Consider the following 15,450-nt stretch of genomic DNA (forward strand, 5'->3'; position numbering starts at 1 on the left):
GGAGAGATAATAGTAGCAAGTAGGAGAATGCTCTGGAAGTTCTTGCTTACCCCCCCCTTCTTCCCCCAGCCGCATATATACCAGGCTGGGGGGTCTTTCAGGGGGGTTCGTCATCGTGGGGCACGATGGAGCTGCCACTGACACGGCCGTTACAGGGCATCGTGGGGCAGCGCTGGGTACGGACATGACAGGGCGTAGTGGAGCTCCGCCTTGTACGGCCGTTACAGGGGATCGTGGAGCAGCGCTAGATACAACCGTTGCAGGGAGTAGTGGAGCAGGAGGCTGCGGCGTGCCTCTGGGGAATAGCCTGTCGTTGTCGAGAGATGTCCGACTCGGGGTCGGGCTGCGGAGACGAAGATGTCCGACTCGGGGTCGGATTGCTGGATCAAGGGGCTGCCGACTCGGGGTCGGGCTGCGGAGCCGAAGATGTCCGACTCGGGGTCGGATTGCTGGATCAAGGGGCAGCCGACTCGGGGTCGGGCTGCGGAGCCGAAGATGTCCGACTCGGGGTCGGATTGCTGGATCAAGGGGCAGCCGACTCGGGGTCGGGCTGCGGAGCCGAAGATGTCCGACTCGGGGTCGGATTGCTGGATCAAGGGGCTGCCGTAGTCTTCCTGGGCGCGCGTGCCGGTCACGTGGGGCATGGTGGCTAAGTTTTCCCGTAACAATTATTATTATGATTATTTTATTTTTAAAATTATAAATTTTATATGAAGGCAGGTAAGGAATTGGTTGGGAATTGGCTTTGGATTTGAGGTGGGTCATGATCGTTGATTTGCTTGAACTTGTTCTCGAGTCCAATGTCATTTAAATTTAATTCTTGCTGAACTGCTTCAGATCGGACTCGACAAGACTAAAAACAGGACCGTGACTTAATAAAAAGAGTTAATCAAACCTTTTTCCTCATACAAAAAATAATTATCTAATCAGGACCAAAACCTGTTTAATCATAGCCTTAGCTTGATTACAACTCCATCAGGTTACTAAACCGGATCAACACAATCTTCTCCTTATACGTTTTTCTGTAGTTTTCATGAAAGATCGCAACCAAGAGAGAGACAAGTTCAGAGTCTGGTTTAAGAAAAGAATTATTTACTTCTTACCATATTTTAAATTTATTTCAACGATTATTCAATTTTATGGTAAAATACGTATTTATCAGTTTAAGAACATTGATAAGTGTTATGGAAAGATAACTAAATTATGAATTATTAAGCACTTATCACACCCCCAAACCTATATTTTGCTAGTCCTCGAGCAAAATTAAAAAAAAAATGCTCTAACTCACTTTTGCAGGCATCGCGATCGCATTTACCATATGCAACAAGGCTTTAAACCCCTAGGTTACCCTAGTGGACGAGTTATAGTCTCGTGAGGGTTTCCAGCGAAGATACCCACAAACTTCAATATTAAAATGAATCATTTATTGTTATGATTAATTTGTTGTTGTTTTTTTATATATTTTTATAATTTTTTTTAATTTATTTTTATTTTTATTTTTATTTTTTTTAATTCCCCCTTTTTTTAAAAAAAATTCGATTGATCTATCAAATTCCAAATGCATACTAGCTAAGAATTTCAAAAAACTCTCTCTTTTTATTAAAATCTAATTTAAGATACATAAATGATGAAAATTTCAAAGCACACACGGTTTTATTGACTAAGTCAGCCCAAATTCTAGGTTAGTATGCTATCTAAGTTAAAGTTATTAAGTTTCCATTTAGGAAGTTGTAAGACTCATTTATACTGGAGTGCTCGGTGAAATCTGGACCGTACACAAGCTAAGGGTTCGGATCTCCAAAATATTGCTAATACTAGTAGTTTCCAAGGATTGGTCGAAAGGACCTGCTCACTGATTCAAAATCATCTTATCTGCAGGATTTCGAGAGTTGTGGATGTTTACTTTAGTACCTCACGGGCTTTATCTGTAATATTCCAGTTTACTCGAATTTTTACAACGACGGCTTTCACACTATTGTCTTTTTCAAGGTCAATACAGAGTTTTTTTTTATTTTTTTATTTTTATTTTTTATAAAAGATATATAAATTATGCACTTTTACTCTTGTGGTGATTTCTCCATGTAACGAGCAGTTAGTCGACAACTCTCACACCAGTTGGCATAAGGTGTCGGGCATCAAGACTCCCCTACGGACTTATGCTCGGAGTCCTCATCACAAGCCCACTTGACCTTTGACAATAGGTAGCCCTTTTCGATGTTCCTGACTAAATCCATTTTTATTGATGATTTTTTTTTTTTGGATTAGATAAGTATGTTGGTACTATACTATCAACATATTGTCGAGCCTAGACCTTAGAAGGGTCGGCCAGTGTGTAGTGAAATTCCAAAGTATTAATTAGCTTACAACTCCCTAAGAGAGACTTAATAAAAAGAACTTAAATTTATATTACTTCCGACTAGTTATTGGGCTTTTTAGATTTTATATACCTTGTGTATTTATCATTCTCACATTCATGTATAGAAATTAGATTTTTTTAATAAAAACAAAACTTTTTTTTATTTAAATTTTTTATTATTATTTATTAATTATTATTTTATGAAAAGGAACACACATTTTTTTTTGGATGAAAATCAAGATGAATACCCCCAAACCTAAACCTAACATTGTCCTCAATGTTAAAAAAAAATCTAAGAGAATTGGGTTGCCTCCCAACAAGCGCTAAGTTTATTGTCTTCAGCCAGAAACAGTGAGGTAGTTTTTGCATCTCCTTTTATGAGGTCATCTATTTTGTCTATCATAAAACACTCAACTTTCCTCGCGGGTTGGTCGGCCGCATTGAACACATTTAATTTTACCTTCATGTTTCCAAATGATATGTTCATTACCCCTGTTCTACAATTGATGCACGCATTGGCTGTTGCTAAAAAGGGGCGCCCAAGGATCACGGGGATTTGTTTCTTAGGATTAGGTTCATGTTCCATATCAAGGACGATGAAATCTACTGGAAAATAGAATTTATCTACCTTGACAAGAACATCTTCAATTATCCCACGTGGTGTTTTTACAGATCGATCAGCCAATTGAAGGGATACTGAGGTTGGTTTTAACTCACCTAACCCAAGCTTCTCATAAACTGAGTAAGGTAAAAGGTTGACACTTGCCCCTAGATCTAAGAGTGCTCGATCAATAAAATTATTTCCTAAGACACAGGAGATGGTGGGAGCACCAGGATCTTTGAATTTCGGAGAGGTGTTGTGTTGGAGAATAGAACTCACTTGCTCAGTTAGGAAGACCTTTCTAGGCACATGTGTCCTAGATTTTCGCTTTTGGGTGCACAGGTCTTTAAAAAATTTGGCATAGGAGGGAACTTGTTTAATAGCATCAAGAAGTGGAAGGTTGATCTTCACTTGTTTGAAAATCTCCATCATCTCCTCTAGTGAAGTTCCCTTTTTGCCAAATGGAGAGGGTGAAGTAAGAGCTTCAGGAAATGGGGCCTTTGGAATGTGAGTTTTGGCAGAAGATGGACTAGCCGAAGAAGAAGAAGGTTTTAGATTTTCATTTGACACATTTCTATCCTCTTCTTCACCTTCCTTATTGTTGTCCTCCCCAATCTTATTGTCTATTATACGTCCACTCCTTAAGGTAGTCAAAGCATTGGCTTGTTCATGATGAATTGCATTTAATTGATTTTCTTGAGCTATGTATTGTCCCCTAAGATTACTTAGCGGTTGGCTTGGAAGCTTTCCTTCCTCTCGCTTGTTCAGTGCATTAGCTAGTTGCCCCATCTGGGATTCTAGCTTGGTGATTGATTGCGTGTGAGAGTGCACCAATTGTGTAATGGTTTCCAAACCTTGAAGGGCGTTCAACACTTTCTCCTCAAAGGCTGTGTTTCTTTGGGGTGGAGGAGAAGTGTGTTGAAATTGAGTCGAAGGACGGTAGGGATGAATATTTTGTTGGGTTTGAAAATTCTGAGGATTTTGAAAATTTTGGGAATAGGGTTGGGCTGTGTTCGAAGCTTGCTACTTCCAAGAAAAGTTTGGATGATTTCGCCATCCCGGGTTATATGTATTGGAAAATGGGTCATTACCCGGTCTGGGCTGTGTTTGAGCAGCATTGATGTGTTCTTGCACGAGTTCGAAGAATTGGAGCGCTGAGGGGCACTCATGAATAGGGTGGGGTGGGCTAGAACTGTTGGGAACCCGCCCATGCCGCTGATATTTCAAAAATTTTTCAGATGGCAGCGGAATCGGCATGCACGGGTTCGACGTTCATCGCATGAATGTTGTTTCGAGACCTTTCGTAATTAGGTAAGAATTAAAACTTTTAAAACTAATAGGAAGATCAGATCTTCACCTTGCGCGGATAGATGATCACCGCAAATCTGAATTCGTGGTTTTGGAAGAGGGTTCGCTTGAAGCCATTCAAACGTCCGGCCTCTACGGGTATCCACACGAAGCAGGATCCGATCCAAGCTCTCTATCTCACCGGGGTGCTAGCTCCCTTGCAGAGATAGCTTTGATGGCTGATCTCCTCTCTTTCAATCAACCCTTGATTGTGCTTGAGAGGAGGAAGAAGAAGGATGAAGATGAGGAAGAAGAAAGAACCCCACGCAGCTTTCTTTTGTTCCTTGCGTTGGATGAAGGAAGGGAAGGGGAGGAGGCCGCCAACACTTGGAGATCCTTTTCCCTTGCTTGCGGCTGAACTAAGAGAGGAGAGGGGCTGGTGGCGGCAGCAAGAGGGGGAAGAGAGCACACACCTAGGGCGCCGGCCCTAGGTCCCTTTTTATAAGCATCAAGGGCTCCTACAAGTTAGGAGCCCTTGACAACCTTCTTTCTTTGGAGCGCCGGCCCCTTCTCTCTTCTTGTCGCCCTAACCAATTGGAGAGGGGCTGATGCACCTCTTACTTGGTTAGCCTAATCCTCTTCCAAAGAGGATTAGGTGCCTCTCTCATGGTTTAATCCTAATCTAATTAGGATTAGCCAATTTTGGGTTCAATCTATGCTAGTCCTAATCCAATTAGGACTTGAATGAACCATGACTCAATTGAACTCTTCAATCCTAATCCAATTAGGAGTCATGTTGATTCATTAGATTAATAATTAATTTAGACTTAAGGAATCCTAATCCAATTAGGATGTATTTAATTTTAGTCCTAATCCAATTAGGACTCTATTTGAATCCGAAGTCCTAATCCAATTAGGATTTCTAGGAATCCTACTCCAAGTAGGAATCCAATTTTAATTCAAAATTCCTAATCTCATTAGGATTGTAGGAATCCTATTCCAAGTAGGAATCCCAGTCCTACTCCAACTAGGATTCCCAGTCCTAATCCAATTAGGACTCTAGGAATCCTACCCGAAGTAGGACTCTTGTTTCAAGTCCAATTAATTAATTTCCTTTGTTCCTTTCTTCAACTTCTTATCAATCAAATTGATTACTTGTGATTCCTAATCACGATTTCAACCATCGGATCGGTCAATACTTCTAGTGTGTGTGATCCCATAGGTTCTATTCTGACTGGTAGTGAGATATATTGTGATCTCTATCTCAATATCATTGAAAACTCCTTTCAATGGGTTGGAACGATTCCAACTCAACTCATTAGGGTTTATCGATCATCAAGATAACATCCCTATGAGTCCCACCATCCACCAGTGACACCTAGCAGCATGTAGTGGCTACCCAGCAGAATGGAATGATGAACCTCTAGGTGCAGTTAACGTGTGATACAGTCCTACTATCGTGGATCCCTACAGGACGGAGGTCATGGACAACTCGTCAAACCCCATCGTCTGTCATATGTCAAGATTTATTCGACTCGAGTTCGATAGTGGAAAACTCTTTCTCCACTTTATATTACTGCCCTGGCCAAGGTCTTAGAACTCAGTCTAACAAATCACATAGGATCACTCATCTTCTATCAAGGTCGATAGATTCCTTATAGGTGCATACTCTACTCCTACAGTGAACTTACTGCAGCCAATCTACACTGCATGGACCCATATGGCTAGAGACCATATATGTGTGCAGTCAAACTACAATAATCTCACTGTGAGTAGCCGAAACACCGCAGGTCAAAGGACCAGTCACACTACTGCAACATCAAGCAAGTCACTGACGAGTGGATAGACATCCAAGTGACTTCTTGTCTTGGTCACGCTCAGTACCCTTGTTCTCTAACAAGCACCTGCACTATCACTTCAGTGTCCCTACACTGTGGACTCAAGTCTCGTCCATCCAGAAGGAAAGTGATCTGTGCACTGATCGGATCGATCATCGTCCTCGTGATGATCCATTGATCAGGAGCATTTTGAAATTAATCACTAATGATACATGGCTCAAATTCTCAACTCTTGAGAATATGTATCATCATCTTATTAATTCCTTGGACGATTCATAGACACATAAATAATATGAATGAAAAGATGCCTTTTATTTATTCAATAATAAACAGTCAAGTACAAAATTATGTCCCTAGAATCAACAATGTGTCAGCCAAATTGGCTTCTAGGGCATACATCTAACAATCTCCCACTTGCACTAAAGCCAATTGGTCATATATCTTAGGCCCATCTTCTCAAGGTGGGCTTCAGTCTTTTGCTGACTCAGCTGCTTAGTGAACGGGTCTGCCACGTTATCCGCGGAGTCTACTCTCTGCACCTCTACATCATAGTCGCGTATGAAATGGAAGCGCCGCTCTATGTGCTTGGACTTCTGATGAGACCATGGCTCCATAGCTAGTGCTATGGTGCCAATGTAATCGCAGTAAAGTGTTATGGCATCTAATGACATTACACCTAACTCTGCAATTAACTTTTAATCAGAAGGTTTCCACTGCACCCTTAGATACGGCTTAACATTCAGCTTCTAAGGTAGAATCTATAATGATCGGTTGTTTGGAACTCTTCCAATTTACTGAACCACAATTGCACATATTCTGATGTAGACTTTCTATCATCAATATGTGTGCATCTTTCTACCTTCAACTCTGATCTTCTCCCAAAGACCAAGAACATGTCCTTAGTTCTTCTCAAGTACTTAAGACTGTTCTTCACAGCTATCCAGTGCTTCTTGCCTGGATCCGACTGATATCTGCTTGTGACACTCACAGCAAGAGCTATATCAGGTTGTGCACACAGCATGGCATACATGAGGCTTCCTATTGCCGATGCATAGGGAATCTTGCTCATGTGTTGAATCTCTTCAGATGTGTTGGGGCACATCTTCTTGGAGAGATGAATTCCATGTCTTAGGGGTAAGAGACCCCTCTTGGAGTTTTCCATGCTGAACCTCTTCAGCACCTCCTCTATGTACATCTTCTGTGAAAGGCCAAGCATCCTTTTAGATCTATCTCTATAGACCTTTATTCCCAAAATATAGGATGCTTCCCCAAGGTCTTTCATGGAGAATTCTTTTTGACAACCAGACCTTGACCGAGGTTAGCATGGGAATATCATTCCCAATCAGGAGAATGTCATCTACGTACAGTACGAGAAAAACGACAGCACTCCCACTAACCTTTTTGAAAACACATGGTTCCTCTTCGTTTTTGATGAAATCAAACGTTTTGATTGCGTCATCGAAACGAGTGTTCCAACTCCGAGATGCTTGCTTTAGTCCATAGATGGACCTTTGCAGCTTGCAGACCTTGTGATCTCCATCACTGGAAGTGAAACCCAAAGGTTGTTCCATATAGATATCTTCATCAAGATATCCATTCAGGAAAGCAGTTTTCACATCCATCTGCCAGATTTCATAATTATGAAATGCTGCAATGGCAAGCAATGTTCGGATGGATTTTAGCATGGCTATAGGTGAAAAGGTCTCCTGATAGTCAATGCCTTCGCGCTGACTATACCCTTTCGCCACAAGCCTTGCCTTATAGGTCTCTACCTCTCCATCCGAACCTATCTTCCTCTTGTAGATCCATTTGCATCCAATAGGTACAATACCTTCTGGTGGATCTACTAAGGTCCAGACTTGGTTGGAATGCATGGAGTCTAACTCTGACTTCATAGCTTCCAGCCATTTCTCGGAATCGATATCAGATATCGCCTCGTCGTAGGTTTTGGGATCTTGTGTATGATCCCTATCTCCCACTAGGAACATTTCCTTGGTATCCTCTTCAAGTATACCTAAGTATCTATCGGGAGGATGGGAGACCCTACTAGATCTACGAGGTGGTCGAGGAACATCGTGTACTGGCTCTGTATGAATGGGTTCAATAGGATCCATGACTCGTTGCTTTTCAGAGACTTTCTCTTCAAGCTCAATTTTCCTCCCACTGCCTCTATCAAGGATAAACTGATTTTCCAAGAAGATGGCATGACGGCTCACAAACACATTGTGATCCTCTGAGACGTAAAAATTGTATCCTAATGACTCTTTAGGATATCCTATAAAACGAGCACTTATGGTCCTAGCCTCTAACTTGTCCGCCTGTAGTCTCTTGACATGGGCCGGACATCCCCAAATCTTGAGATGACCCAGACTTGGTTTCTTACCATGCCATATCTCATACGGTGTGGTAGGAACGGATTTAAAGGGAACTCTATTCAATAAATACATCGCTGTGAGTAAGGCATCTCCCCAAAGGAACATAGGTAAATCAGTGAAGCTCATCATGGACCTGACCATATCTAATAGGGTCCGATTCCTCCTCTCTGACACTCCGTTGAGTTGAGGTGTACCCGGAGGTGTCCATTGTGAGGCTATGCCGTTTTCTTTGAGATAGTCCCGGAATTCCCCACTAAGGTATTCTCCTCCTCGATCTGATCGAAGAGCTTTAAGAGGTTTTTCAGTTTGTTTTTCTACTTCATTCTTGAACTCTTTGAACTTTTCAAAAGATTCAGACTTGTGTCTCATAAGATACACATACCCATACCATGAATAATCATCGGTAAAGGTAATGAAGTAAGAATAACGTCCCCTGGCTAGCACATCGAATGGGCCACATACATCTGTATGTACTAGGGTAAGTATTTCAGTGGTCCTCTCCCCATGTCCTACAAAGGGCAGTCTAGCCATTTTTTCTTGAAGACAGGACTCGCAAACTGGATATGACTTGGAAGTCAATGAGCCGAGAAGCCCATCTTTATCCATTTTGTTCATCCTATCCTCTCCAATATGGCCAAGTCTGAGGTGCCACAAATATCTTTGGTTTATCTCATCCCTGGATCTCTTGGATCCTTTGGCATTCACTTCTTGCTCGGTAACATTTACAGATACATCCATATGTAAATGATAGAGACTGTCAATCATAAAACTACGTGCGACTATTTTATTTCTTAAATAAATAGAACAGCAGTCTTTGTCAAATATAAAAACATGACCTTCCTGTGCTAGACATGAAACAGAAATCAAATTTCTGCTAGCAACAGGTACATAATAGCAGTCTCTAAGTATTAAACTAAATCCAGATGGTAGTCGCAGATGGTAGGTGCCCACAGCCACAGCAGCAACTTTTGCCCCGTTGCCAACCCGAAGGGTAACCGTACCTTCCGCCAGCCTTCTACTTTCCTTTAGACCCTGCATGGTAGTGCACAGATGAGCACTAGAACCAGAATCTATAACCCAACTAGAAGTAGAAGAAACCGTTAGATTAGTTTCAATTATGAGTAAGTCTATACCTTCTGAAGGTGTGTCACCTTTCTTGTTCTTCAGGCTCTCGAGGTATGAAGGACAGTTTCTCTTCCAGTGGCCTTCGACATTGCAGTGGAAACATTTTCCTTTGTCGTTAGCCTTTTTCTTTTGAACTTTCTTCTTTGGCTTCTTGTCTTTCTTCTGCTTCTTAGCAGGCTTCTTTTTCTTCCAAGTAGACTTTCTCTTGGAACCAGAAGTCAACTCAGCAGCAAGGACATTGCCTCTTGAACCTTTCAAGGCTCCCTCAGCAGTTACCAACATGTTGATTAGTTCAGTCTTAGTGCATTCAATCTTATTCATGTGGTAGTTTACTATAAACTGACCAAATGAATCAGGAAGTGACTGTAGGATCAAATCCACTTGTAATTCCTTGTGCATGTCCATACCAAGCTTCTCAAGCTCCTCTAGATCCTTGATCATAGTCAGACCGTGATCATGGACAGACTGCCCTTCGCGCATCTTCGTCTTGAAGAGCCTCTTGGACACTTCAAAACGAGCTGTGCGACTCTGCTCACCATACAACTCTTGCAGGTATGCCAGTATGTCCCTAGCAGTCTTCATATTTTAATGCTGGCATTGGAGTTCATTAGACATGGATGCCATCATATAGCATTTTACTCTAATGTCATCATCCAACCACTTTTTATGCATCTCACGCTGAACATCAGTAGGACGTGTTGGTAGTGTGGGGATATCTGAATCGAGTATGTAGCCTATTTTCTCACAGTCCAAAACAATTTTGAGATTTCTAAGCCAGTCCTTGTAATTGGTTCCGGTCAGTCGGTTGGTCTCAAGAATACGGGTCAAAGGATTTGAAGCTGACATTGTATCTGCAGAGAGTAAAGATTCTAGTTAGACTTTTGTACTTGATCTTAATCTGTTCTAAGGTCTTTTAGAACAAATGTAACTCCCACTATTTTCTCGAATTCCTCACACTCCCTGGTAGGAAAACGGAAATTCCACACGACTAGGGTTTCTAGTGGGTACTGCGGTCCCACCGATTTACATGCCACCTCACCTAACAGTTATTGGTGACACATAGATGGATGAGTGTACAACTCTTGTACAATGCTTCTCAAGCATGTTGCAGTGTAACTTGGTCTCTAAGCCATGAAGACCTCACCTAACAGTTATTGGTCCCATTTCTTAGTTAAGTCAGACCCACCGTATAACCATAGGAATAAAGTCGTCATTGGGTCCTCACCTAACAGTTATTGGTGCCCAACCCCACCTTTACCCTACAACATCTCATGTCTATAGAGAGGTCCAGCCCCCCGATGCAACTTGACCACTGTGTCCAGCCGAGACAAATCAACATCAGAAAGGCCTTAGCAGCTCTACTACAGTGGAAGACCTATTGACTTAATATTGGTTAATCAGATCTTAGTGTTTGCAACTTGAGCCCTTCATAAGAGGTAATCGAACAATTGGCCAGGTAAGCAGGTGGGAGGCTCCCCTTACTCAGAGAGTAAGGTCCTAATTAAGTAACCACCTTTCATGCTTTCCTAGACACCAATTAGATCAATTAATCTAATATGACTTGCTCATGTCGGTTCACTCTCGACTTGATTGAGGAGGTTTTGATTTAGGTCTCAATTGGGTTTGCTACATCACATGTAAGCCTATCTACCCGACTCGCATTCACATCACATGCAAACGGTACATCACAGGCAGTTATAATCGCAGCATCAAATAAAGTTAAACCTTGAATAGGTGATGATCATGGATTCTAATTAGGTCGTATTACAAGCACATGCACATCAATCGATCAAGTGGTCTTCAACTCTTGAATTGGTTCCAAGCCTCCTTGATTCGATCCTTGATCAACTCTTGATCCCATCGCCATCAACCGCTTAGATCACCTTTCATCTCATGCCTTTGCTTCAACTTGATCGTTGATGTACATCACATCACAGAAATACAACCAGATGTAAAATAAAAATAAAAATAATTTACATCTCCTTTTAGGAGGCACGCAGGCCTCTCAAAACATCAAATAAGATGCATGCAAGCATCTGAAAAATTACATGACATCGCAGATCACATCGCAGGTCATTACATTTGATACCAAAAGGGTTTGAATCCTATGATCATCACCGTATGCAACAATTATAATTTTCAGATCTGAAAACTAACTGATTATATCATGACATAGGTCGCTGATCATGCTAATCATGATTCTAAACTTTGTAATCCCATTAACAATGTAATTAGAATCATCTTTTTATCACATAAAAATCAGCATGCAAAAAATCAGCACCCCTGAAAAATCTGCATGCAGAATTTTTCAGCATGCATGATCATTCAATTTTCAGATCTAATAAGCCTTTAGATAATTAATTCTTACCTTAATCTACGAAGCCTAGGCTCTGATACCACTGTTGGAAACCCGCCCATGCCGCTGATATTTCAAAAATTTTTCAGATGGCAGCGGAATCGGCATGCACGGGTTCGACGTTCATCGCATGAACGTTGTTTCGAGACCTTTCGTAATTAGGTAAGAATTAAAACTTTTAAAACTAATAGGAAGATCAGATCTTCACCTTGCGCGGGTAGATGATCACCGCAAATCTGAATTCGTGGTTTTGAAAGAGGGTTCGCTTGAAGCCGTTCAAACGTCCGGCCTCTACGGGTATCCACACGAAGCAGGATCCAATCCAAGCTCTCTATCTCACCGGGGTGCTAGCTCCCTTGCAGAGATAGCTTTGATGGCTGATCTCCTCTCTTTCAATCAACCCTTGATTGTGCTTGAGAGGAGGAAGAAGAAGGATGAAGATGAGGAAGAAGAAAGAACCCCACGCAGCCTTCTTTTGTTCCTTGCGTTGGATGAAGGAAGGGAAGGGGAGGAGGCCGCCAACACTTGGAGATCCTTTTCCCTTGCTTGCGGCTGAACTAAGAGAGGAGAGGGGCTGGTGGCGGCAGCAAGAGGGGGAAGAGAGCACACACCTAGGGCGCCGGCCCTAGGTCCCTTTTATAAGCATCAAGGGCTCCTACAAGTTAGGAGCCCTTGACAACCTTCTTTCTTTGGAGCGCCGGCCCCTTCTCTCTTCTTGTCGCCCTAACCAATTGGAGAGGGGCTGATGCCCCTCTTACTTGGTTAGCCTAATCCTCTTCCAAAGAGGATTAGGTGCCTCTCTCATGGTTTAATCCTAATCTAATTAGGATTAGCCAATTTTGGGTTCAATCTATGCTAGTCCTAATCCAATTAGGACTTGAATGAACCATGACTCAATTGAACTCTTCAATCCTAATCCAATTAGGAGTCATGTTGATTCATTAGATTAATAATTAATTTAGACTTAAGGAATCCTAATCCAATTAGGATGTATTTAATTTTAGTCCTAATCCAATTAGGACTCTATTTGAATCCGAAGTCCTAATCCAATTAGGATTTCTAGGAATCCTACTCCAAGTAGGAATCCAATTTTAATTCAAAATTCCTAATCTCATTAGGATTGTAGGAATCCTATTCTAAGTAGGAATCTCAGTCCTACTCCAACTAGGATTCCCAGTCCTAATCCAATTAGGACTCTAGGAATCCTACCCGAAGTAGGACTCTTGTTTCAAGTCCAATTAATTAATTCCCTTTGTTCCTTTCTTCAACTTCTTATCAATCAAATTGATTACTTGTGATTCCTAATCACGATTTCAACCATCGGATCGGTCAATACTTCTAGTGTGTGTGACCCCATAGGTTCTATTCTGACTGGTAGTGAGATATATTGTGATCTTTATCTCAATATCATTGAAAACTCCTTTCAATGGGTTGGAACGATTCCAACTCAACTCATTAGGGTTTATCGATCATCAAGATAATCCCTATGAGTCCCACCATCCACCAGTGACACCTAGCAGCATGTAGTGGCTACCCAGCAGAATGAAATGATGAACCTCTAGGTGCAGTTAACGTGTGATACAGTCCTACTATCGTGGATCCCTACAGGACGGAGGTCATGGACAACTCGTCAAATCCCATCGTCTGTCATATGTCAAGATTTATTCGACTCGAGTTCGATAGTGGAAAACTCTTTCTCCACTTTATATTACTGCCCTGGCCAAGGTCTTAGAACTCAGTCTAACAAATCACATAGGATCACTCCTCTTCTATCAAGGTCGATAGATTCCTTATAGGTGCATACCCTACTCCTACAGTGAACTTACTGCAGCCAATCTACACTGCATGGACCCATATGGCTAGAGACCATGTATGTGTGCAGTCAAACTACAATAATCTCACTGTGAGTAGCCGAAGCACCGCAGGTCAAAGGACCAGTCACACTACTGCAACATCAAGCAAGTCACTGACGAGTGGATAGACATCCAAGTGACTTCCTGTCTTGGTCACGCTCAGTACCCTTGTTCTCTAACAAGCACCTGCACTATCACTTCAGTGTCCCTACACTGTGGACTCAAGTCTCGTCCATCCAGAAGGAAAGTGATCTGTGCACTGATCGGATCGATCACCGTCCTCGTGATGATCCATTGATCAGGAGCATTTAGAAATTAATCACCAATGATACATGGCTCAAATTCTCAACTCTTGAGAATATGTATCATCATCTTATTAATTTCTTGGACGATTCATAGACACATAAATAATATGAATGAAAAGATGCCTTTTATTTATTCAATAATAAACAGTCAAGTACAAAATTATGTCCCTAGAATCAACAATGTGTCAGCCAAATTGGCTTCTAGGGCATACATCTAACAAGAACAAATAGTACACACTTGTGCTTGGGAAGAGTTCATGTAATGCCCACCTATCATCAGTTGGTCAATCTTATGGGACAATGCATCTACCTTGCTAGACAGGTCCATAGAATGACTTATTTCACAAATGGACCCTTTTCTTTGAGAACTCGGGGGTGCTTGACGAGAACATGAAGCATGGTGGAGGGAGTTTTCATTAAGATTTTCAAATAATTGCCATGCTTCATGCTCATTTTGAAGCATAAAAGTGCCCCCGCATGCAGCATCGATCATCTGACGATTTCGTTCTGTCAATCCGTCATAAAAACATTGCACTAGTTGCCACTGAGGTATTTGATGATGAGGGCATTTACGGATTAGGTCCCTAAATCTCTCCCAAGTTTCATGAAATTCTTCTCCCTCAGTTTGGGAGAAGCTTGTAATGGCACGTCTAAACTGGTTCGTTCTTCCTATGAGAAAGTATTTTTTAAGGAATTCTTATTGCATTTGATCCCAAGAACGAATCGAGTTGGCTTCTAAAGAATTCAGCCATTGTTTGGCTCTATCTTTAAGGGAGAAGGGGAATAATCTAAGTTTTAGAGCATCATCAGTAAAGTTCTGAATCTTGACAGTGGTGCAAATCTCAAGGAATTCATTTAGGTGTTTATATGGGTCTTCATTGATGAGCCCATAAAAAGATGGGAGCATTTGGATCACACTAGATTTTATTTCATATTGTACAGCTGCTACTTCAGGTAATCGAATGCAAGATGGGAAAGTGTAAACAGTGGGAGTAAAGTACTCCCTCAGGAGTTTGGGTTGTTCTTCAGCCATCTTAAGAGGTGGGGATGATCCTAATGTTTTGATCTTAGCTCGAATGTTCCTAAGGGTTCGTTCTATTTCAGGGTCAAAAGGTAATAGGTTTTGTACTCTAGAACGACTACCTTGCATACACTAGTACTTGATCAATCAAGCATGCAATAAGAGAAAAGCATATCAATCCTAGTCTTTGTCCTAAAATCACTAGACAGCTCCTAACTGGTTTGAAGAGGGCACCTAAGCCTCCAATCCGGTCTAATGAACTGAGTTGACCAGGTAAGCTCCCAGGTAAGTGGAGGGGTCACGATGCGTTCGCAAAGGCCCCACTTAAAACCC

The 15,450-nt window shown here is 41.7% G+C and overlaps 1 non-coding gene across 1 annotated transcript; it reads left to right on the plus strand.

The window, feature by feature from the left end:
• The first annotated feature begins 14,647 nt into the window (after positions 1–14,647).
• Positions 14,648–14,753, plus strand: LOC120105088. Its single transcript, XR_005507482.1, has one exon. It is a non-coding gene; the product is annotated as a small nucleolar RNA R71 (small nucleolar RNA).
• The last annotated feature ends 697 nt before the right edge of the window (positions 14,754–15,450 follow it).

This window comes from Phoenix dactylifera, unplaced genomic scaffold, assembly GCF_009389715.1.
Source record: "Phoenix dactylifera cultivar Barhee BC4 unplaced genomic scaffold, palm_55x_up_171113_PBpolish2nd_filt_p 000188F, whole genome shotgun sequence".
Lineage (NCBI taxonomy): Eukaryota > Viridiplantae > Streptophyta > Magnoliopsida > Arecales > Arecaceae > Phoenix > Phoenix dactylifera.